At 39.7% G+C, this 25,422-nt stretch overlaps 1 long non-coding RNA gene across 1 annotated transcript in view; it reads right to left on the bottom strand.

Annotated features, from left to right (window-relative positions):
- LOC115574980 (uncharacterized) overlaps positions 1-25,422 on the bottom strand; it is a 46,625-nt gene that overhangs the window by 7,053 nt on the left and 14,150 nt on the right. The window lies entirely within an intron of this gene.

Below are 25,422 nucleotides of genomic sequence, written 5' to 3' on the forward strand. Positions count from 1 at the left end.
AAGGCTTATAAACTATAGGTTGTATTGAGCTCTTTATCTTCAAACCGGGTTTAATTAAACATTACTCTTTACTAATATCTGCATCAGAAATGCTCCGTACCTGAGCTATTAAAATGTTCAAACGACATGTGGAGTCTCTCATGTGTGAAAATGGCATTCAGTGTTTATAAGTAGTGTTGCATTTCTGAATGGTTTGTACTTGTTCTCTATTTATAGTATTTTTAAACTTGAAAAATCTGTCCAATAAATCGTTTGAAGATTACTGTGTATGAGAGGTTGAATTATTTACTTAATAACAGCTTCCTTTGGCACACGTCTCTCTATTTAAACACATCCCTGAACTTTTTATCACTCCACTTTCCCTGTTACAAGCTTCACCAATGACTGTTGATTCAACGGCTGCCAAGATCAGACGTCGCTTTCAGTATGAAACCAACAATGCTGCGACTCTTTTGCATTAAAGCGGCGCAGTAATCACAAATGTACGCTTTTAATAAGGTTTTTTTTTTTTTTTTATTATTATATTATCATTATTATTAAGGAGGGCGTCAATATATTGCAGCCACTTATAAACCACACATCCCTCATTTTGAGATGCATGAAATTGTGATCATGAACTTGGAACACAATCTTTCTAGCTGAGCAGAGTTTGGGATGATATTGGTACAAAATGCCATGCGTGATGTGGGTGACAGTCGAGACTGAATGTGTGATATTAGAGTTAATTAAAGCTTTGCGCCCCATCTACTGCAAATGCTTGCACTTCTGCAATTAAGAATCAAAGGCGAGGGCTTAGTGTCAGGGGGGTGTCTAATACATGGTTTTAACAGGAATGGGACCTGATTTGCCAAGCTCCTAGCGACAAGCATTAACAACAGCCTCAAATTAGAGGGACATTAATATTCATAAGTAAAACAATTCATCCTGTGAATGTGTGATGAAATGGAATCCTCTGAGGTGAGCTCTTGTGTCCAGGCTGCCATCGTTCATTAAAATATGCCATTACCCATGAAGTGCTTAATCTTTATGAAAGGGTGGTAAAAATCTGTTTGAACTGCTCTGACAGAAAAGGTGGAAATTGTAATATTGTTCAGCACCTTACATTATGTTAATTCAGGGCATTCTTTTTAAAAGCAGCATAGGTTTCTGTAAGTCCCATTAGCTGAATTGTTTAGGCTTCCTGAATGAAAATGTACAATGTATAATCTGCGCTTGTGCACATTGATATTAGTCTGTTATTCTATTAATACAACGTGAGTGCTTTGTGATTTTTTAGGTTAGCTGTTGTACGCTGCCACTTGCAACACAATCTAAATTCTGTGTGTGTGTGTGTGTGTGTGTGTGTGCATGCGCTTGTGTGTGCCGTCTTATTCCAGTGCCTGCCAGAGTCTCTGCCACTAGCCTGTAATTATGATCCTCGAGGTAATTTTATCAGGCTCATTAGCTCTGATGAGTAAACGAGAAGCGTGCCTCTAATTTATTGGCCATCCAGGCTGGAGACTTAATTCTCATCAGAGAGATCATAATATTTGTACAGAGAGACAGATATACACTGCACATATACTCAGTTACAAAAGCTCCTAGACCAACACTGAGGCCGAGACTTTTGTGACTTTAAACTGCTAATTACACTGAAAACATCATGAAGTCTCTTTGGATAATTGGCCATGTGTTAAGAAATAATTTCAATAAATGTCACTCGGATGAGCAGATCAACAAAAACTCTTGCATTTTTTTCAAATATTAAAGCTACTGTTTGTATTCATAGTGCTGTGACTTTATCCTCCTGCTCGGAATTAGATTCTCAAACCTCTGCAAACAAAATTGCATTGTTTTGCTCCCTGTTCAATAGAGATGATCCATTTTCTGTGTCAGGGAATGTGTTAAGGGAGCGGGGTAAATATGCTCACAATTTCCAGTGTGTAGAAATTTGCATTGAGGGGAAATTATGCATGCTGGCTAGTGGAAATGAAATGTATAAAGTGCATGACTGGTAGACTTGACAAGTGCAGCTTTCATCCATCTCAAATGAATAATTTTCACTTCCCTTAAACATCCTTAATCCAACCATGTTATCAGCGGGCATGCAGGATTCTGCCAGACTTTCTCCTTAACGGCACAGCAACTTTCAACTTGCCTGAGATTCTGCACCGCAGTTGCTTACCACATGGTCTTAGGGACTCACTCTTATCCTTTCCTGCTGGTTTTGTGGATCAGTAAAATTCCTTCAAAACACAATATATACATAACGCAAGTCTTAATAGATAGCAGAATGTCTCACTCTACCCTCCTCTGTGCTGCCTCAGAGGTCGACTTAATGCACTGTATTTTACCTCTGATTCACATTGGCAGAGAACTCAGAGGATGGTGTCTAAAAAACCCATTTGCTCGGTGGCCCTTTGTCCTCTATTTCAAATTTCAGTGACAGACCCCTCCATGCTGGTGTAACGTGGTTTGGAAATTCATATGGCCGTAAAGGGATAGAGGAGGATATTCATGGTAAATTACTCATTTAGAGCCCGCATCCAGCAGCTTGACTTGTTATTTCAGGAGCGTTTCCTTGTCTTCTTTACTAAAATACATACTTAAGATGATACTTTATTGTGGCAAATACCACCCTCGACATCCCAATCCCTTTAATTTGCGCACTGTAGCATGTTTTCTAAACACTTCTGACAATAAACAATTAAACGTGTAATTTCTGTTTATGCCACTAATCCTCGTGATAGCCTCTAATATGAAGGGTTACCTGGCTATTTTCAATATCCACTTTCACAGAAGCCTCAGCTAGCGATAAGAATATTAACCTCATCAATTTCAGGTAACTTTCAACGCTTTAACATCTTGTCTTAAAGACCTACGTGTTAGCAGGAGTCTCAGCCTTGGCATTTAGTGACATTTTAAGCCTTTTAACAGAATCCAGACAGGGATTTGCAGTTTCCACCAAAGGAAAATAATTTATATCCTCCTTTCTGAGAAACTGTGGGTAGAGGGATTAAATGCACCAGAGAGATTTGTATGTGGTGGAAGTAAAACAATATTGTGACTCAGTTAATACATTTCCTACCATCTACTTTCGTGCTTTGAGGAAGTCAGGAGTTGTTACTCATCGGGCTGAAGTTGGCTTTGATGCTTTTCTTGTTTAATTTTCTCATTTTGGAGGTTTTAAGTGTGTAGGTCATAGTGATGACAGTGCTATGTACCTGAACTCCTGTTACAGCACCTTAAATAAGTGTCTGCAGGGTCTGAGGCTGCGACGAGTCTGACCCTGACCAATTATTTTGCATTTCCTCCCAATCAAAGTCCCACAGAAACCTTTGGAACAAGCAAACGTTTTCACCCCACTTAGAGTTATATTTAAAATATGTCGACGTCCAGCACGCACACACTCGCACAATAATAAAAAAGAAAAACCTTTCTGAATGACAGTTTGGAACACAAAAGGTCTTTTTCTGCATGTTGGAGGGATTGTGGACTGTGTATCTGCCAGTGTGTGTGATGGCTGCTGTGTAGTGGAGACATGCAGGGCTCTGTTCTCTCTGTGGGCAGGCAGCTTTGATGCACTGCTTCTCTTATCTCATGCCTGGCAAGGTTAATGAAGTGGTGGCACTTTTGGAGGAAGTAGAAATGGGATGAGTAGCAAAGACCAGAGGAAGCTTGGAGATGAAACGTCCTGCTCTTAGCGGCTGTAAGTGGCAATTTTGGTGAATTACATAGACAATAAGAAAGGGGGTTGTCATCCTCTTCAACACAACAGTCGTCTGAATCAGGATGGTTGATTGCATCTCTTTCAGCCTGGTTCATATGAAATTACATTAGCATTTAGGCGTCACTTGTAACTTGATCTGTCAAACATCTCCTTTAAAAGGCCAACTTAGTTTTCTATGCGGCATTTAAGTCAGGTTTTGTGCTCTGTAATGTCACACATTATTGTGAAATGCTAAACATTCGAAGTTGCTTTGCCTCCTTGAGGCTTTTCAGCGGGGTGTAGTCTGCTTTACTCTTTTGAAGGACCTCTGAAAACCCACTGTTCCTTTGTTAAGGGCAACAAGTCTCACTTAAGTGACAGAGTTGGCTTATTTTATTTGTAATAATTGTCTTGGAAGGTGGCTCGTGGTTCCAGCTTAAACAAAGGGCAGAAATGGCAGCATAATATAAATATAATAACAGGTGATGTAGTGCTAATGCTCTGTATTCCTTAGCTTTTTGGTTTTAATATTCCAATTCCCTTTGCATCTATAAGAGCTAATAGGTAAACAGTCCTGAATGGGAGAAATGAAGCAGGTCTACATGCCAATGAATTAGCATATAGATGAGTTCATCTCATACAAATAGTGCTCTTTTGCCCAGAACTCCCTGTGCTGAGCAAAGATCATGTATGTAAAGTATGCATGCAGAAAATGTAAATTAATCCATTTCAATCATCATTCAATCTAATAAGATTTTTTTTTCTCTCCCTCCTCTCGTTTGTCCCTCGTTGCTTGAATGTCCAAAAATATTGAGAGGGCGGTCAAACTGTTCCCTGAAGCAGCTTAATTGTTTAATGTGAAAAGAAAAAAGAAAAAAGTGGGGGGGAAAAAAACAAAACATAGAAGGATAGCAGATGTAAAAGTGATGTCAGTTACAAATAAGCAGCAGGATCATTTGCACGTGGATCAGACAAAGGCTGAGTTGAGTTTTTACATGTATAAAAAGCACCCCAGTTGCTGCTGAAATCAAATAAATGCTTTGATTTTCCAAAGCACAGATTCCATGAAAGGAGTGCCGTTGACCGTGTGTTCTGCATTTGATCCTCGTTATTGTAATTCCATAAACAAACACCACCTCTGTGAAACTATTTGTTACATAGCTCTTGTTAATATGCTAAAAGAAGCTTATAGAATTGGGTCAGCTAATTAAGCAATTAGCTTATTTCAGCTCTGTGGTCAGGCTGTTACTAATCTACGGCATTATGAGCCCAGATCTGCCAAAACCAAGAGGCTTGTGCGTCTGTGCGTCTCCCATCCCGTCTGACAAAGGATCATGTTTGAAGTCATCCTTCCCCTAAGCAGAAAGCCAGAAGACTTGTCTCCCTTCACTAATGCTCACGTTTCTCATGCAAATCCCTGGAATTGAATAGGTTGTTTATTGTCTAGTTAATATATTGAGACATTTATGTAGTGCTGTTGAAGTGTTTGCTCCCTGCATTTGTAGCTGTGTTAACACACATGAAATCCCAGACAGATTACAGTTTGATAGCATTAAAGCCATGATGAATGTTGGTGGCTTTTAGCAGAGCCCACCACGTGGCTTCTTATACAAGGCATCTGACGTGAGCGGAGTTAGGCGGCGCGACCGTGGAACATAAATACATCAGCGGTAAAATTTAGTGAAGCGCTCTTTTTTTTTTTTTGTTATCCAGCGAGTTAAATATCCCAAAGTTTCTGTGTGCAGGAGAATCTGCTGTAGTCCGTCACTTCCTGGTACGCTGTATATCTTACACTTAAAGGGATTGTACGGTGTCCGAGCTAATGTTTCCCAACTATTCAGGTTGGAGGGAAAAAAAAAAGGTATTGCATCAATTTATATCTGTTTGAAGTGTGAAGGTATGCTAAGTGTAAGTGGTGAGCTTGGCTTATCTACGAGATGTCTGTGGGATCAGCAGCTCTGCTCAGAGATATGCAAGTATACATTGTTAATTGCTGAGGGTTTCATAGTTTGTATAGCTTTGGTATTTTTCTAGCTACATATGAAATCGTATTTTTTGGAACTTTGTTGCTGCTGTGGACTAATGCTGAAGAAGAGGATTCTGATGTTTCTTTTATGATTTTATCACTGGATTAAAGTTGGAAAATGTTACAGATCACAGCTTTATATCCACTGTTATAAGTAAATCACTGGCAATTTATTTCAGAGGCTGTACTTAAAGCTGCAATCAGTGTTTTTTGGGTTACTTGGGGTTAAAACAGTTTGTACCTTTTAAACACAGAGTACGTAATATCTGCTGCTATGGGTCTCTTAATCAAACAGATGTAGTGTGATGATGTCATGAAGTCGCGTGGGATCGTGGGATCATGGGATTGGTTGTCTCCATTGTTAAACAACCATCAGTGCTGACGATACAGGCGTGAGGTAATGTATTATGTAAGTGTTACTGACATTACATCTCTCTTCTGGAAGTTATAGCGACAGGGTTAGGCAGGCAAGCAAATAAATGCTCCGTTCCCGTTAAACATATTACAGATTTCTCCAGCTTTAAAATGTTGTTAGAAACACTTGGGATGATAAAAACACAAATGTTAATGTCACTCTAGGCAGGTTTAGTACACACATCTAACACCAAAACCTGATAGCAGTGAGCGTGAATCAAAACAGTAACGTCCTACCCTGGAAATCAAAACATTACGCTAAAAGATGCTGTAGCTCTGCTGAGCTGACGGAAACTGAGTTGATGGTAAGTCTCTGTGGGCTCATCACTATGAGCATCCACTTTCAGTGTACACGTAGCAATGCAATGCGCTGTCGGTATAAAAATATTGATGATTGTCAAGCTTGAGTTTTTGTTTCAGGTTTAGATCTATGCAGGCACATTTAAGAACATCATATTAATTGGCTATGAAGGCTGCTCCTGATTGTCATCTGCACTGTTGAACGAACAATAATTCTATAATTTACAATCATTAAAAGGTTATGATGCTATAGGAGTCTAGTATATTTTTATGCTATAGTACGCTAATAGCATTTTGATGAGCGAATCTGTGTGAGAAGTGTACCTAATTGAAGGAAAAGGCTTGAAATGCATTGTTAACGGGTCAGAGAGACACCACTTATGGCCCTGATGATGATATGCAAGGTGTGGAAATGCATTTCCAATCTCCCTGGCTTGAGCCCATCAGTTTCCATTCAGAAGTGTGTGCACTTGTTCATTAAGCTTATGCGTATCATCAACTGGTGCACTCATTCTATCAGGCAGATATGGCAGGGATAAAACGATGTGAAGGATGGAAATTCAAACAACCATTCTCATTTGCAAAGGTCATTAAAGCCTGGCATACATTAGAAAATCTGCTAATTATGAAATGGCTTAACTCCACATTCAGTGGGATTATGTCTACTCATTTAGAATATGTTGATCCCCTCCCTTACTCGTCACAAGACAGTTGATGTATGGGACTTGTGGCACAGAACTAATGTTCCCAGTGCTTGTCGGTCATCTTAACTGACTGTAAGAAGTCCATAAAAAGTGGACGTCTTGTTCTGAATGAATAGCTGCATCAACACGACGAGACAGACACAAGTTTTACTGCTGCTGGGAAAATCTGTTGTACTGATGATGTTTGGCTCAGCCACTTTATCTTATTTATTTTACGTTAGAGTCTTTGAGTAAATAAACTGTGTATGAGCAAATAATGATCACAACACTGCCAAACTGATGATTAAAACCTTTAAGCTGCATCTCGGATCAAGTGTTCTACCTGCAACATAAGTCGAGTACATGAGCTTCTCTGAGTTTACGTCTGCGTTTAAACACAGAATAATACACTGCAGTGATTTACTCTGACATGACCCTTCTTCACATGCAGTCACACAACACTGGTGCTGTGAGATATAACATGATAAAGAGTTAAAATATACAGCACATATATGACTAAAAAAAGTAACAACTTATAAGACAGCCTTTTGACAGCCTTATGTACAAGGGTAAAACATGCTTCATACTATGAAAATAGGTTTTACGTCTGGTAGTTTTTGCCTTTATTTATTCCGTGTGAAGATAATACTACAGAGAAATTATCCCTCTCTGATAAAGAAATACATATTATTATTGTTGTTAACTATGGCAAAATACTTGCAATATGATACTGGCAAAGAAGTTGTCAAAAATATGATTTTCAAGTTTAATAGAAACACTAAATGCTAAACGCATGAGACTTATATAAAAATGTCAACATGTAGGATTGAGACAATAGAGTCAACATGTTTTTGTCTGCAAAAGAGAAAAAAAATCACGGTTATTACCCCAGTTTAGGTAGTCATTATGTCACTGAATGAGTTTATGATGCCATAATAGGGCTGGGTAATATGGCCTTAAAATACAATACAGTATATATAGCTTTCTTGAAATCTCCTAAAAAGCTCTTTATTAGGCAACCGAATGAAATATCACAAAATGTTTTATCTATATATGACATCAGTGAGACTTATCACCAGTAACATGTATATAATGATTTGAGTGGGTAAAGGCAAGCATTGGAACAAGTAGAACAGGCTGGTAAGTTCAGTGAATTACTTAATTTTACTTAAAAAAATCAGGAAACAACAACACTTATGCATATCAGCATGTAACGATGTCCAAAATCTAAGATGATATAACGTCTCATATCACGATGATGATATAATATCCACATATTGCACAGCCCTATGCCTCAGTACACAGAATAACGCAGTGTTAAGCAGAATTTAATTGTATTTAATAACTTTAAAAATGAGGGCACTTTTAAGGGCAAATAAACATTAAATTAACATTTGTTCTCGTTTTCGTATGTATGTGTTTGTTTTGAGGTCATTGTATACTTTCTGTTGCCATGGTTACAACATCACTTTAAGGTCACATAACTTTTGCAACTCACTTAATTTAGACTCAGACGAGGTGAATCGGTACAAAGTAAATATGTTCACAGTTCTGTATGACATTAAACTACTGGCAAAGACAACCGTATATTTACATAAACAATTTCAACCTTTTAATGATTAAGCTGATTAAAACTCTTTATTCTTAACTTAATGTACTTGGTCTTAAATAAGAGGAGATTGAATAATTCTTGATGAGAAATAACTTGTTGTTGCACCACCACTGCAAATATAAACCTTAATGTGGATCCAGTTAGAAGTGGCCAACAGTTTCCATCACAAATCTGTCTTCTTCTCACATGACAGTTTATTGCACTGACTTGCGTATGTTTCCGAGAAACCGATTCAACCTCCTTACTATTGACAGTCTAATTCACAGTTAACCCTAATGACTTACCTCCAATAACGCTTGTTGCAACCCTATAATTGACGGAGAATCTTCCTACTTTAGAATATTGAACCTCTTACATGGATCGGATGCACGCATTGTCACAGACCGGACCTTTCAAAATAGCCCCCACATTGTAGATCTTGTTGGATCAAATCACTCTGAATTTGGTCCATTTAATAATCCAATTGCCAATTAAGACAGGCGGCAGTGCTTAGATCTATAAAAGGTTAATAAGCCTCAGCTGCAGTGTGTTTCTCTTGGGTAAATGTCACTTAGACGTAGGCCACCATGGGTCAAGATCTCCCTCCAGATCTAAATTTAATCACATAGCATCGCCTGGCCCCATCCTCACCCTCATTAGTCCTTGGCTTGTGCAGGAGTATGATCTGCCCTGTTTTAGCCCTGGCACTCTCCTTCCAGCCCCCGATTCTGACCCAGACGTGCCATCAGCCGGCAGCATCCACACATTCACAAACTCAAAAGTCCAACAACTCTGCAGATCTACCATAGATTTGTATGACATGTGGGTCTGCAGGAGTGTCTTGCACCGGGGGGGACGCTATGAAATTTGCCCATACCATCATATGGTGCGATCTGTTGGCTGAGCCGTCACCTGATGCAGGCCCGTGCCACCTGTCGGCCTGCCCCAGATAATGACAGAATGACCGGAGTGATTCAAGCAGCCGTCTCATCTTAATTATCTCCTCAGAGTTTAATTAACTAGCTCATCTATTGGCCAAAAGAAGAGGAGAGAAAAAAAAAGCAGCCTCGAATCACTTCAAATCACAGCCACCGACACAGAACGGATCATGGTAAGATTATTGTTTTGTTTAAAGCTGCTGAAACGCACGAGGTGCATCATGACGAATAAATCCTGAGAGGCTGTGCATGATTAGAATGGATACATTTCCATATTGTTTGTGGGAGTACCAGAGGGAAAGTGCTGTCATGCGCTCCGTGTGTGTTATGAGTGTGTCACTTATTTTACTACTGCAGTGAACGCTGAAAAGATGTCATGGTGTAAGGAGTCCATATGGAACAGAATGCAAAATCATTTAGTTCTGAATGTTAATACGAATTACGAACAAAATGGGTAATAATTCTTCTGCCCTACAGAAATGATTAACATAATTCTGATAAATAGGCAGATGGCAGAATGTGTGAATTGAGGTAGATTTATCTTAATTAATATCTTGAACCTACTTGGAGAAAGGTAAATGGCTCCACCGGGGCCAGAGATGTTCCTCTGTCTTGTGTGTGTATCTTTCTCATGGCCTGACATGTAGTAGTGGCCTGAGGATATTAAGTTGCTCTCCAGGTATGCATCAAACCCAGGCAGCCTGCTGATAATGAACATATACCCAGGCATGTGAGCAAGCAAAGACACACACACACACACACACACACACAGATGGATACACACCCCATCACACCCCCACTTTTAGTCCACACACACACACAAAAAAAAAAACATTTAAACAGTTTTTCCTTCTCTCAGCTGCAGTGAGCTGTACGAGACTAACATTCATCATCATTTTCCTGAGCTCGAATCTCTTGCTTTATTGCCGGTGTCGAATAAAGTGTGAATTTCTTTTTACTCATCACAAATTAAGGCAATTAAAATGTTAATTATTACAAGTAGAAAAGGGACAAAGGAATTCAAATAAATTGATGTATTGACGTTTTTTTAATTAATTCATTCGGGTTCCTACTGTGTTGGATAATTATGCTTAAGTGTTTAATTACATATTTTGATGGGATCCTCAATTACTCTGGCTTAATAAAATATCATTAGCCTGTCTCCCAGGTTCTAAGCTGTGGAGACGTACAGTATTAGTCGATGTATTTAAATAAAATATTAGATTACAGGCTGGTTGGGATATGTGGCAGGTCTCCGGTCCTCAATCTTCACTAAATCTCTGTTAACCTGGAAGCAGCTCCTCACATCAAAGTTTGACACAGCAGCAAACAAACAACGTTAAATTTACATATTAATTAGTGGCAGGCTATCAGCACGGCTGATGAATTCAAATGTGTGGCCCTTCGCTGTGGCTTTGCAGCAATCCACTGCCACAGTGCCGCCTTGCGGGAGACTCAGCGCTCAGCCCAGCAGAACAATGAGAAATTACCTAGACCTAAAGGCCAACCAAACCCTCCCCATCACAGACAGGTTTTATTACATGGCGAGTGTAAATATTCAATATCTTTTCACTGACTGTGTGTCTTACAAATCAATTTGCAGTGTCACGACATCAACTGCAAAATATGCAAAGCACAGATAAGTACCTAGCTGTCACCCATTCAGTGTTGCTCAGTCAACCTCCTCTGTCAAAATGCACGTAAGGAAGCGATGACTGCCATCTGGTCGCTGTATGAATTTATCTTGTTTAAATCCTCTAAAGGTTATTGCAGTTATGCAAGTGATCCCTCAGTTTTTCAGCTTTGCGTTACGGAGCAATGGGAGCCCGGAACACGCTTCCACTGTGTATTCTGTAGGCTCTACCACTTCAACATGCATTTTTTTAATGTGTTTTACATCTTCTTGCTAGGAACAAGGATCCTCGACAATGGCTCAGAGGCAAGATCCTATAATTAGAACACAGTTCAGTTGGTTAGCAGGTAATTTACCTTTAGGGGGAGAAGTCTAATTATTGTCTTTGAAAAGCTAATTTAGCGTCAAACACTTCAGGTGTCTTTTCCCCTCTCTTCAGCAAAGGGAAAGGTATCCTGGAGCACTGTGGGGTCTGAGCCCATCTCTTGTGCCTGGTGCTTTTACTGTTTTATGTTTACATGGCTGATTCCTAAAGAAGAAATTAGAGCTATAAAAGCAGTGCAAAGCGCCTTTTCCCTTTGTTATCTCCAGCAGGTGTTTGGAGCTTTTTTTTTTTCCAGAGGAAGCCACCACGCCTTGACCCGCCGATAAATGCTCTAAGCAGGCGGACCTGTTTTCTGGCAGATGGTGTTTGTGAGTGACACCGGTTCCCAGCAGAAGCAGGCCCAGGGATATGATCACAGTGGAGTCTCTATAGAGCAAACCAGCCTGGTTACCTGACGGCATATGCTCTGCTGTGGCCTACACCTGCTGAAGGATGGCGTTTACACCACAGTCCCTGGACTCCACCTCCGAGAAGGCTGTTAATCACAGCTCACCACTCGTTCAGGTACTTTCAAAACCAGAAAATAACTGAGTAGCCAAGGGGGTTCCTCACTTGAACTTAGTGTCGTGCATTTTTGTTAGTCAGAAATAAATTGTGTTTTCCGTTGGTTTCATTATTGCAACATTTAGGAGGCACTGAAAGCTGTTATTTGTCAGTGGAATAAATAGATCCAACAATTTGGACACCATGCATGTGTTGCCGCATTTGTTAGTCCCTTCGACAACATCCAAGGAAATCTACTGTCCCAGCAGTGGTAAAACATGAGCTCTGTCCCAATTGCTTACATTATATTTAAGTTTAATATTTCTGATTTTAAAAAATCAGTATGAACAATAGAATACACTTGATAGTTCCATGTCAGTCAACAATACAATGTTGGCATTGTACGTTTTCTGCAAACCATGGACACATACATTTTTTAAATATCATACAAACATTTCTTCAATACTTATTATGTTAAGATTAAAGGTGTATATGACCTGACTTTTTAAATCTGTGGCAAGGATGGGATGGTGGTCATGTGATAGCTAGGCGAGAAGCCAAACCATAGTAACCCAACCGGCAGTACAAATGTTGCATTGTATTTTTCTGCATCCATTTCTATATGTTGCAACTTTCTTTCGGTTCAATTTTCTATTCTATGTTGTGATGCTTAGGCACAAAAACAACTTGGTTAGTGTTTACGAAAAGGTCATGTTTTGTCTTAAAGTACAGATTTTGTCACAACAAACATGGCTGGAGATGTCCCGAGGTCTCCTCAAAAATATTCAGTGGTTTCACACTTACAAATATTGAAACGGTCTCAAACTGCAGTCACTGGCTTGGCAGCCTTCTCACCTTCTGTCATTCCGCCACCATCCCATCTGCCTCCTGATATGAACAAACATATAATGTGAAGATGACACATACTAGTAGACATGTGAATATGGTCACTAAGCCTATGACACGTACAAATGTGAACATAGCAGTGGTTTGCAGAAACTTCAACTGCCAACATTTCATCCTGGCAACTGGGCAAGCCAAAAACCCCTGTTCAAGACCTTGTTTCAACCCAAGTGCAAAACTAAAAGATATTATGACAAGCATGATCTTTTCCTGACCCTACACCTAACAGGACTATAAGCACAGTGTTGTTACAGCATAACACTGAAAATCTAAGACAGACACGTAGTACAACAACTTAAAGAAAGCAAGTTTTCAACATATCCATAGTCTGCTGAAATGTACAATGCCAACATTTATTCTGGCAATAAATGTCCCACAATGCAAAGAGCTACTCACAACTGTAAATAATGAAAATAAATGGGCACCAAGACATCTCCAGAAATATATGACTATAAGAAAGTAATAGTCTTTAGAAAGACATCATAAACCTATATTTCATATTATTGTAACACCTTAAACTAGGCTGATTTCTTGCATACAAAATACAAGAATAGCATACTAAAATGCATAAACTATATACAGACAGATTGTATTGTGGAATTAGGACACAGTGTTGTTCAAATGACACCTCCTGCCCCAGAGATGCAGTCCTGTTCACTCTCTACAGTGGGTGGATAAATAAATAAGTAATTCAACAGAATGATCCCCCACAGACAAGTCTTTTGTCTCCCATATAAAGGAAATTTCTATTTCAAGTACTAATTGGCTCAGAGTATTCTAATTACACACCCACTTTGTGTTGGTTAAATGTTTACATTATTTTTTGTGATACACAAATCAAATTTATGGACGTCTAAATGAAATGTAAAGATAAAGCTGCAGGCACATCCTCCTCTGGCTCTGAGACTGTTTATCCCTCATTGCTGGTAAATTCCAGCCACACCAGCAGGGACTGAAGGACAACAGTGTCCACAGCCACAGGGATCAGTAACAGGTCCACTGCTGAAATATGTGCAAAGTGTCAATAGTCTGGAGCTCCTCTGTCCAACTGGAAGCCATTGAGCTGCTAAAACAGAACTGGTGATTAGGACACAGTCACCCCAGTCGGTGCCAATTCAGATGTCTTAGCTACCCTGGGCACGGCAGTTTGATCTGCCTTGCTGTCATTGATTCACAAGGCTTCCAGCTGGAGCAAAGATCCCCATTGAAGCGTGAGATAGAAACCTCTCCATCTTGGCACATCTTGGCTGGCTCAATCCCCTGCAGGCCATTAGGGATAGAATATGTTGTTTTCTATTTTTTTCCTTCCAGAAGAAAAATACAGTCTGTCTTCATGCTATAACAGCCATTACTTAATTGTGCCGGATTTTCCGAGCAGAGTGTTGCTTTAATTAAGCAGCTAATTGCAATGTAGCTCTTGATTAGCTTTGGGGGATGGGAATGTTCAGACAGGCTGATACGTTGTGCACACTTCAGAATCATTTACAGAAATTGAAGCTAATTTCGCTCTCTGTCTATTGCTGCATTAATTTAATTTGGGTTGCTTTTAGCTCATTAACACTTCTAATTAATACATTGACATCACTATTAAGATGTCTCTTTGAAATTGGTGTCTCCTGATAATCAGGATGGAAGAGGCTGACGGATGGAGTGAGAGGCTGACGGGGGGAAATGTGGAAAACTCCTTCAGACTGAAGGGGAGGAAGAAGATACCGCACTCATTTATAAAACCTCTAATATTGTATCATAGTGGACACTAATAGGAGGCTGTGGCAGGTGACTAAATTGGAAATGAAAGGAATGCTGATTGTTTTAAAATTTGATTGGGGTTACTCTGTGCGTGTGTCTGTGTGCATTTGTGTGCGATGCTCTGGGGAGTTGGGGGGCGGAGGTGCATCAGGGCCAGATGCCATACACAGCTGAAGATCACGCCTGAGTAACTGTGTGTTTGGGTTTGTCATTTTAATGAGCAGAATTTAGTGACTATGGGCTGGTAACGCTGCGTGAGAAGCCCCATTACATTACCATCACTTTAACCAAACTCCAGTCAGCAGCACGAATTAAGTAGAATGATTTTCTTTTTTTTTTTTTTCCCTTTTTGAGTAATTTGTGAAAAATTTAATTTTTGGAATTAAATTCACGTGTACATTTTGATACGGCCAACATGCTAATTCTTTATAATTTTTCTGTGTGTTGCAATGCAATCCCTCTTTTGTAAATGTACCTTTTACCCTAAAAAAAAAAAAAAGTGGAACATAATAAAAAGGCAGAAAAAAATCTTAAAAGGAATTTTCATTTTTAAATCCAGTCTCAGAATTTAACATTACACTGTCAGGGAAATCACAGCTGAATTATTAGGACCATTACCGCGAAGAGGTAGAAAAAACAGCAGTGGTTTTTCTCCACATGACAACCACACACACTCAGTCATGTGCCCTGAGCAAAATAATGCCTCTCCGATTGACTTCCTCTCACGTTGTCTTCTATTAGCCTCCATAAGTTGAGAAATAAGCATTGATCTGGAAAGGATTCAGTTATTTGGCATGGCGATCAATAGAGGACCTTGTTTTCCTGTGAAGTGCTTTCTTTTTCCCCGAGTCTTCCTGAGGACAGGCCACACTGTAGGAAAGCCTTCTGTTTAGCACTTCATTAAAACTGCCTCTAATAGGAGCCACCGGGGAGATGCTCCCTGCATCGTGTGTAAAAGCGATCAACATCTGCATCAATTAACCCCTTCGTCCCCACGGGGCCCATTAGGAGGAGGAACACCCTTTAAAGCTGCATATGGTTTTAACTCACAATGGCGAGGGAACAAATATAATTGCTTGTTTGCTTTAACATTTTTTTTTTTTTTTTGCTTTTGCTGTTTGTGTATTTCAAGAATATGGCCATGTAAAATTTTTTTTCCCTAAACTGGATGAAGGCTACAGAGTTGGAGCAGTTACAGCTCACTGTCTCTCAAGTGACAAACTAAATAAAGAACAATGAGTACGATTCAAGAAAAAAAGAAATGTCAAACTTTAAGCTAATTATTGTTGTAGATAAACTGTACATATAACTTGTATTTAAACAAATAATTGTTTCTTATAAGTCACAACATTATTGTTCAGACTTACTGCTTTACTTTAAGTGTTTATATCCTGTGTTTTTTTTCTATCCTCGATCCACAGACAGGTCCAATTAGAGAGTCTTCACGAGCAGCAACAACAGTGTGGACACCTGAAATCACTATTGGCAGAGGAGCATTTATTGGTAAGAGTTTTACCAACAAATCGTTTGTGGAGGGGCTGTGATTTGGAACAAATCAGTTCTGCAGCACAAGATAAATTCTCTTTTAATTTACATTATGTAGAGAAAATACAGAAAATATTTATAAATATAATAAATAAAGTCGGGTTTTATTCCTGAATTACATTTGTGGTCGTACTCACACTTTGAGCCATGATAATTTATGCAACAGATATTAATAGAGCAATTTTTCATTTACAGGAATGGCGTTACGTTACAGCAGTGCACCATTTCAATGAGGGCGAATGAGAACATTTGCTTAATTGGACAGAACTTGTTTAACTTTGAGCACGACGCAATGTTATGTTTAAATTGGGAGTGATTCTTCGCAGTATACGATAAGTGACATTAAACTGGAGTCAGCCTTGCAGTGTATCTGTGTGATTAAACTGTAAAATATTTTTTTAATAGAGGGGACATGGTTAGCTGCACCACAAGGTTATGAACTATAAAGAGCGAAAAGTTTATGATCTTAATTGAGAATTTTATATTTAATATCTATATATATATATATTTTTTTTATTTGGGAGTTACTCTGAGAAAATAAGAAGGAGCGGGATGCTTCTCTCCTCACCTGTTCACAAGTGTTTATCCCTCAGTAAACAACGACAGCTGAGCCCTGATTCGTTTAACAAACCCCAAACCAAATCAAGAGTAATAAAATCACTCATTTTGGTTAATGAGCATATTAACAGCAGAGGTAGTGTTTAAGCACAAACAAGAACAACAACATTAATAATTGCAACTCTCTAGTGCCTGGCTGATGTAAGCTTTAATAATTAACAAGTCTTTGTCTTATCCCCTAGAGGCTGTATTCCTATTATCCAACTAAGTTACAAACGAGTAATTACGCTGTCAGTGAATGGTCACAACTGTTTACCTCAGAATATCCCCTGGTCCACATTTAATACCTACGTTCAATCTCCAGCTTACCTGACAGATGCCTCAGTTAACGGCAAGGCATGGCATTTCAACTTATTTATTTCACTTTTTCTCCTCTTATTAGAGGATTACTCCTCTTACCTCCTGTGTTTACATATTAGTGCTAATCCAATTGAGTCAACAAGGGCACTTAGTGCAGGCTATGAACTGAGTCTGAGGGACTTAAAACGGGAGGGGAGGGGATATTAATTTACTTCTTCAGATTTTAGGCTTCCAGGGAAAATAGTTTTGAACATCTGCTATGACAAATGAAGCATTGCGAGAGAGCATGTTGTCAGTGAGAGCCTCAGCTGCCACGCTGGTGGAGGTAACAGTCGGCCTGTAGAGGGAGCCCCTGGTTTTGAGTCTGTCTATGGAGCTGCACTAGCACCAATGTAAACTGCATAATTTTGCAGAGTTTGAAATAGCCTTTGGGGAAACATACAGTAAATGTATGGAATTTGATCTACTCCGATTTCCAACCTTTTTCCCGCTAAAATACACACAGAGGGGACGAGCCGCTTCCGCAAACAAGTTCAGAAATCTTAAAAGTGTAACACAAGTGATTAGAATAGGAAATGTGTTCGGCTTAAGTTTAGTCTGGGAATTGATGTAGGCGCAACAATTTCTTGCTAATGAGGATTCAGATCCCTGGGCTCTCCCGCGCCTCTCCCTCTCTCCACCATCATCTCCATAACATCAGTCATGATCTTTGACCTGAGGGCCATACCCCGTGTCAGCTGAAACTAATTAGCCTTTGATCGCTGGTGACTGCACACAACACGAGTCACACCGGAGAGGTGTTTTTTGTCTGTGTGAGTGTGTGTGTGTGTGTGTGTGTGTGTGTGTGTGTGTGTGTGTGTGTGTGTGTGTGTGTGTGTGTGTTTTTACCAAGGGAACTGGTTGCTACACTTAGCCCACAAAATACCTTGATGTGGAGACTGGACATCTTTTTTAACTGTAAAATCATCTAAATGATTTCACGTTCCAGCTTTGTTCTGGCTGCAGGTGTATGTGCATCAACATCAGTCACATTAGTTCTTGTTAAACACCATGTTAAGGGCTAATATAGAAGAATAGCCTCATATGATGCAGAACTCAATTAATATGTCTTGCACTGTATCGGCTCATTATAGAGCCTGTATTTGTTTAGTTGAACCATTTATCTTCCCCTAATTAGTTATAGATCAATAAGGCAATTGATTTTGCAGTATGCTCAGAGATTCAGTGGAGGAGTTAAAGCATGGAAAATGCAATACAACCTGACCGTTACATACAGACAGAAACATGACTCTTCAGATTTCCCCAAAGACTTTGTACAGTCAGCCATTATTTCTGTCAAAAGTCCCTCATGAATGACTGATTGTGGGGGGGAAACGGCATCATTTACGATTGCAAACAGTGTCTTAAAATCCCATCTGTGTTTGGAAAAGCAGAAACAAATCTGAGCTTAATCAGGTTTGTGAGCATAAACGATCTTCAGCGGCTTCAAGGAGGGTAAATCACAGCAGTGGTTCACGTCTGTAGAGGACACGAGATGACATGTTGTGTTTTGTCAAAGGGGCTTTTTTTTTTTTTTTCCCGGCATTTTTATCATTAATCATTAGCCTGTCCCTCTTTCTCCAGGGCTCAGAGATGATGGCAGCTAATTAAGTAGTGGCTGGTGTCAAGTATACTAAGAGACCATGTTAGGCAGGGAGCTGCTCCCTCAAACCACTGACTTAAAGCACATTTGTTCCCTCCGTCTTGTTTCCCCGGCTAAACTTCTCTCTTTTTTTGCACCTATTTCTTTGAAATGCAGCTATCTACACTTCCTCTTTCCAAATTCTCCTGCTGCAAAATAAAGAGCGTTAAATTATACAGCATGAAGGGTTCAAACGCGCAGGCATGCAAAATGGTTTGGCTTTGTTCGCAGTAAGCTGGTGGAAGACAAAATTTGGCAGTATGAGTTGAGGCATTTCAAGTGTGGAGGGAACAGAGTCAGAACATAGTGTCATAACAAAATGAATAAGCATTTTTATTTTCTCTCAAGAAGTTGAGCTGCTAATGTTTGTATTTTATTTTGGCATTACTAAAATGACTCAAATTGTAATTGCTTTTTTATAAAAAAAAATAAATAAAAAAATAAAAGGTGCAGCAGGACCACTGAGTGAAAGGGCTTTGTGTGTGGTGGAACCAAGCTAGTAAAGTAACACCCATTAAAACGTAATTTGCACCTTTAGGCAGTTCATTAATATAGTGAACGGTAGAATCACACCAATATAGTCTGTCCTCACCTTAGGGCACCATCTCTATTCATCAAAACACACACACACTTCTCATTTTCACTAACATTAGTCACCATTGCCGAGCTAAGAAGACAATAGGCACATGTGTGTGTGTGTAACGTCCCACAGTGGCTGTCAGCCCCCCTGAATGGCCTGTCCAAAGTCATTATTTATAATTTGGATGCTAAATGAGGGCTTGATGTGATCTGTGTCTTAAACAGTGACAATGCTTTCTGACAACTCCTGCCACTTCTGCCTTCCAAGAGATGACATAAAGAAAATAGAAATACTTAACATGTATCCTCACCATTATTGTCGTTTTATCAACATGCTGCCGGCACGTCGTAATTTTTTTTTTGAATGGTTCACATTATCATTTGACTTAAATATCTTTTTCAGGGAGGTTTTCACTAGAGTAATCGCCAGAGGCTGCAGTGATCCAATCAATCAGCGTGACTGAACTTCACACACTTCACTGTTCTTAACTCTCGAACGCAGGCTCCCTCCACAACGAAGGCCACACATAAACTAATATGACTATGTACACAAACACACACATGCACACACACACACACACACACACACACACACACACCCCGAGGCCAGACTACAATGGCTGCAGTTCTGCTCTCCACCAGCAGATGACCAATTCTCTGTCTTTTTCCCCAGTGGACCGTTCTGTCTGGGTTCTCCATGAATTTCCCTTTCTTTTCATCACTCTCTGATGTCCAGCTGCTCCTGTCAACACCTTCTTACAGCTAGCAATTCATTGCAACATACTGGCAGCTGAGACCCCTGTGATGAACTTCAATCTGCCGTTTGCAGAGGGGGCTTCACCCTGAGTCGGGCTAATCAAGGGAAACACCCCCTTCCAAGAGGGAGGGCGTCTACAGACAGATTGAGCCCAAGTTACCCCGTAATTACCCTGCCACTGCCCCTCTGCTGCAAGCTGCTGCATCTGAACCCAGTCAGCAGAGGAACAGACACTTTGGTGATTACTTTCCAATCTGTTTAACAGTGAACAACAACAACCTATGTGCTTCCATTACGCTCATAAACCACAACTTTTTTTTTTCCTTCCCTGAAAACATTTTCTGAGGGTTCAGAGCACCAGGCATTTTGTTATGCTTCCTACGGTAACACAGTGCAAATGTCTCTTGCCGCGGGTTTCGATTATTTCCAACTTGGTGCAGTCCCTGGGGGGAAGTTCTCGGGGCTTTCTGAATTTTATTAAAGCCTCTACAGCTGATTACTTGGAGTGAGGTGCACAGGTTGGTGCATTTTAGGAGTGGAGTGGAGGCCTGACAGGGTCATGTTTAACATGTCCACAGGCAATCAATTCACCTTAACCCCTCCTGGTACTCCAGCCCTCTCCACCTAAGCTGTCCTTAATAACCAGGCAATGGCGAATTACTGATAAGGCACTGGGGTCTCTGACCTATATATCCCTCTCTGTATGTATTGGAAAAATCCACCCTGAAAGAAACGTACATTTATAATGCATAGAAATGGTGAAATTAAACAATCACACATTGCACGGCTGTGAAATTCACTTTATTCTTAAGTTTGCTCTACATGGAGGGTTTGTTTGGTGTGACGCATTGGGCTAAATTGTCTAGATGAAAGTATGATCTGGCACACGCAGGACACGGACGGTTGAGTGAAAATCGGTAAAATCTTACACCAACACTGAAGGAAACACAATGTTTTGACAGCAACAGTGTCCAGATTTTTCAACGTGTCAGAAGGCTTGGGGATTAATCCTTATTTAGGTGAACATGTATTATTGTGCAAGCAGAAAGTGATAAAAGAAAACATACATTTTGTTTAATTGTTTACATCAGGAGGCTTGTGTGTTTTGGCCAGCAGCATTACATTTTGTGTAATATTTGAATAAAGGTGATCAACATCAGTCAAAGCACCAAATCTGGTTAATGAGACAAAGTTGAATTATGTTAAAAATCGCACAGAAACAGATTTATTGTAACAGTGGAGTTTTATCTGCCTTATTTTACTCCGAAATCTTCTCCAGCTCACTGGTTACATGCATTTCTCTTACATGTCAGTGACCCCTGTGTAAGTTTTTACTTAACAAGCATGCAAAGGGTTCTACATTTGCCCTCATATGACAGTGACTAATTGCCCTGAGGATGCGAGCTGCTTGTTAGGCAAAGGGAGGATTCTCTTGCTCTCCACCAGGCTAAATTAATTATTTCTCCTTTTCAATTCACTCTACCTCATCTTATAAAGGTTAGAAACCAGATATGAAGATTTTCTTTCTCTAATTGTATGTTGCTAATTTTCCATGTGGACCTGCTCCCAGTTGTGTTTTTCAGCACGGATACTTCACATACTGCAGCTGTTAAGAGGCCATATTAATGTATGGCAGGCAATTTGATAAAGCTCTCCATGTTCGTAACGCTTTGAAAGTGGGAGAGTCAAGGTTGTTTTAGTCTTTGTTTTTAAATTGAATAATTTCTTCTTATTCTGGTGAGTTTCTTGATGTTACACATAGAATCAATTCTGTGATAAAATGCATGTTGTAGGATTTTTTCTAAATTAATATAGAAATAAAGGAATTCTTGGTCATGTCATAGTCTATACATCATTTTTACAGTGCTGGGACAGGCTTGGGCTTGAGGAGTAATGGACTACATGTAACTAAATTACATAAACAGGATATAAAAAATTTGATTTCAGACATGTTGAGTACAAAAGGGGATTACTAACAGGATTACAATTTAAAATAAAGAATGATATACTAGTCTGTAACTATGCATACGTGCACATCACAACGCATCACAAGTCTCACTCGACATGAAAGTCATCTGATAAAAAAAAAAAAACTCTGATTCAGTTATTTAAAGAAATGCTGATATATTGGATCCACTTCTTATTTACTTCCAGAAAATTACTTTCAAGATCACCATTAATACGACAATCACAATTCCCCTTCCTTCACATCATCTTAGCGTTTATGTCCAACTTTGACGATTTTCTTTTTGCTTAAAATCTGCACAAACATCATATTTACAGTATTTGTATGATTTAAAAGTACATATTTATAGACTTCTTTAAACTATCTGTGCTCTACTTGTTTTTCCGCCAGCTGTCTCAGCCCTTTCCCATCTCTCCAGTCAGAGGCTTGTCTTTTTGTTCCGTCAGTGAGGTACCTGTGCAGCTGTCAGGGTCGCGGCTGTTTAGACAATTAAGAATGTTAGACGGAGGGGGTTAGTGAATCACTAAGAACATCAATCTGGCTGGACATTGTGCTCTCACATTACCACCCTGCTGTTTTGGTATTTATGCCCACTGTTTACACAGAGCACACAGAGGGGGTCCTCCAATCAATGCCATTATCTTTGCTGATACTGCTGGTGCAGGTCTAGCAGACTCTCAACCCTTAATGATCAAAATTAAGGTGTGCTGCATCACAGGAACTTTTCACATGTTTACAGCAGTTAGCATTAATCTGCTGCACCTCCTTACTTTGTGTTGCGTTATATAACAGTTGGTTTTCTGCATTTATCCTTCTTCTTCAGGATCTCCTCCACTCTGCACATATACAGTATGTCTTAACCACCTCCCCTTGTGTTCAGCACCATTTCACCCCACCTTCCCCCAACCTTTACCGCCCCGTGCCTGTCCCTGGACAGGTTTCAGCATATAAATTTGAAAATGATTTGTCCTGCCCTCTTAATAATAGATGAGAGAGCAGAGTCAGGGTCCCTTCAATAAACTCCATCCTCGCTTTAATTAGTGAACAAAAAACGCCAGGCCTGCTGAGGACTCTGGCTTTGGCTCTGTGTTAGTAATTAAAACTGAAACCACCAAAAGGAGAGGAGAGGAGAAGGCTCTATTTTTAACGGGCAGGCTGTTTGGTGCCGAGTGCCCGTATAAGGTTCTGCAATAAAGAGTGATAATGAAGGTGTGAGACCTCTGGGGGCTGACTGGGCGCTCGCTACAATGGCTGCTCTCACACCAGACTGAAATACAGGGAGCAATTAGAGGAGGCAGTGCATAGACTGGCCACTAGAGATTAGTTAACACCTCAGGAGCTCCGCTTCAGGACAGGCACATGCTTGTTTTCTTTCTCTCTCTTTTGCTTTCAAGATAACTCACTAAGGTCTTAATGATGAGATTTATTTTATTCAATTGTCATCTCAGACAGATAACGTTTCAGCCGGTCTTGTTGCAGGTTGTGTCGGAAGAGAAAGGGTCATTGATCTTTTCCGAGATTTGTAGTTTTCCTTCTAAATTATTCACACACGTATAAAATCTCTTAGTGTCACAAGCTTTTTCTCCACATATGGGTTTAAACACTATGACAAGCGCTGCCTGAGTTGGAGGAGACCTTAAGCCCAAGAACCAATCAAGAGGACATTGTTAATGGAGGCCACATATAAGCCGTTAAGCCAGTATATGCATAATGTTATTTAATTGGAGTCATAAAAAGCCAATTAACCCCCTCCCCCCCCCTCCCCTCTCTCTCTCTCGCTCTCTCTTTCTGTCTCTTTCTCCCTGTCAAATCACTGTGAATGTGTGTGCATGGGTGACAGAAATTTGAGAATGGGATGCTATTGTACAAATGTGTTTTGTTGCATAAAACACTACTATTTTAAAGTCATTTTTGAAAGCAAATTCTTGAGCTCTGTAAGAATTCCTGCAACAGACAGATGCATATCATTTCTATAAATAGGCAAATAAAGAATGGAGTTTGGTCCTATTGAAATACTTGAAAAAAAAAAAAAGAAGGGGGAAGCCACAATGATGAGGAGCTTCCATGTGATCTCTCTCTTTTTTTTTTTTTGCCTTCTCATTTTCTGAATATAGGGATTTTGACAATATATTTGCTCCCAGGAAAATAGCAACAGTGGGTCGCAATATTGGATCTGTCAGGCTCAGGCCATTTAAATTTCAATGGCAGTAAAGTGGGGGGAAGCAGACACTGTTAAATATGATGCTTGAATGAAAATCTAAACCCTCCAATACCTCTAAGCAATGTAACTCAATGAGATGAATTAACTGTAAATGCCTCATTCTCTGTGCGAGTGTCTTCCAATTTAAAATCTCATTATTCATATAAGATCCTGAACAAGGTGACTCTTAGGATAGATCGAATAAGTGAAGATAATCTTACCGGACAGTTTTATGCAAATAGGAAATGTATTGAATCAACTATGAGGAGAAAGGGGAATCAAATAAGCTAATAAAGTAGAGTTAGGATGAAAAACACCATGAATAATGTTTCCTCCCTATCTCGGCTCAGTGCTTATGCCACTGCCTGCGAAGTTACAAAGTGTATTAATTCAAAGGATGCTGTCATTTACCATGCATTCTCTATAGTATTTGGTGAAAAGTATTAACAGTCCGCTTCAATAAGCCTTTCAATGTCACGAAATCAGTGAACTGCTTAATCGCTGTTGCCACAATCTTTAAATCATCGCAGTTACAATATCTTAATATTTATTCCCAAATTACTGGCAATGAATTTTCTGTGAATAGTGTCATTTACACCTCGAGTGCAGGTAATAATAGCTCATATTATCGCTCTGTACCAGTTAGTTTGATTTTTTCCCAAGAAGACTTCAGACAGCCACTAATAACGGTTTGTTGGAGAGGTCCATCAGACAAGGATTGATTACAAGCCATCCTAGTCAGGGCTGCGCAGGTCTGCACAAGTTCATCCATAATTCATAGTATAAATAATGTAACATTCATTACACAGAAAATATGAACTTTTGTTATGGTTTGTGTTGCAGACATTCTGCTTATAAAGCTAACATACTCAGTGCTTTAATTTGTTCCTCACCCCAAGGGTGAAACGCAAATGACAAATGCAATGATATAATTATATAATAGCCTCACAGACAAAGCCTGCAGATAAAGGAACTCTGACAAG

This window comes from Sparus aurata, chromosome 23, assembly GCF_900880675.1.
Source record: "Sparus aurata chromosome 23, fSpaAur1.1, whole genome shotgun sequence".
Classification (NCBI taxonomy): Eukaryota; Metazoa; Chordata; class Actinopteri; order Spariformes; family Sparidae; genus Sparus; species Sparus aurata.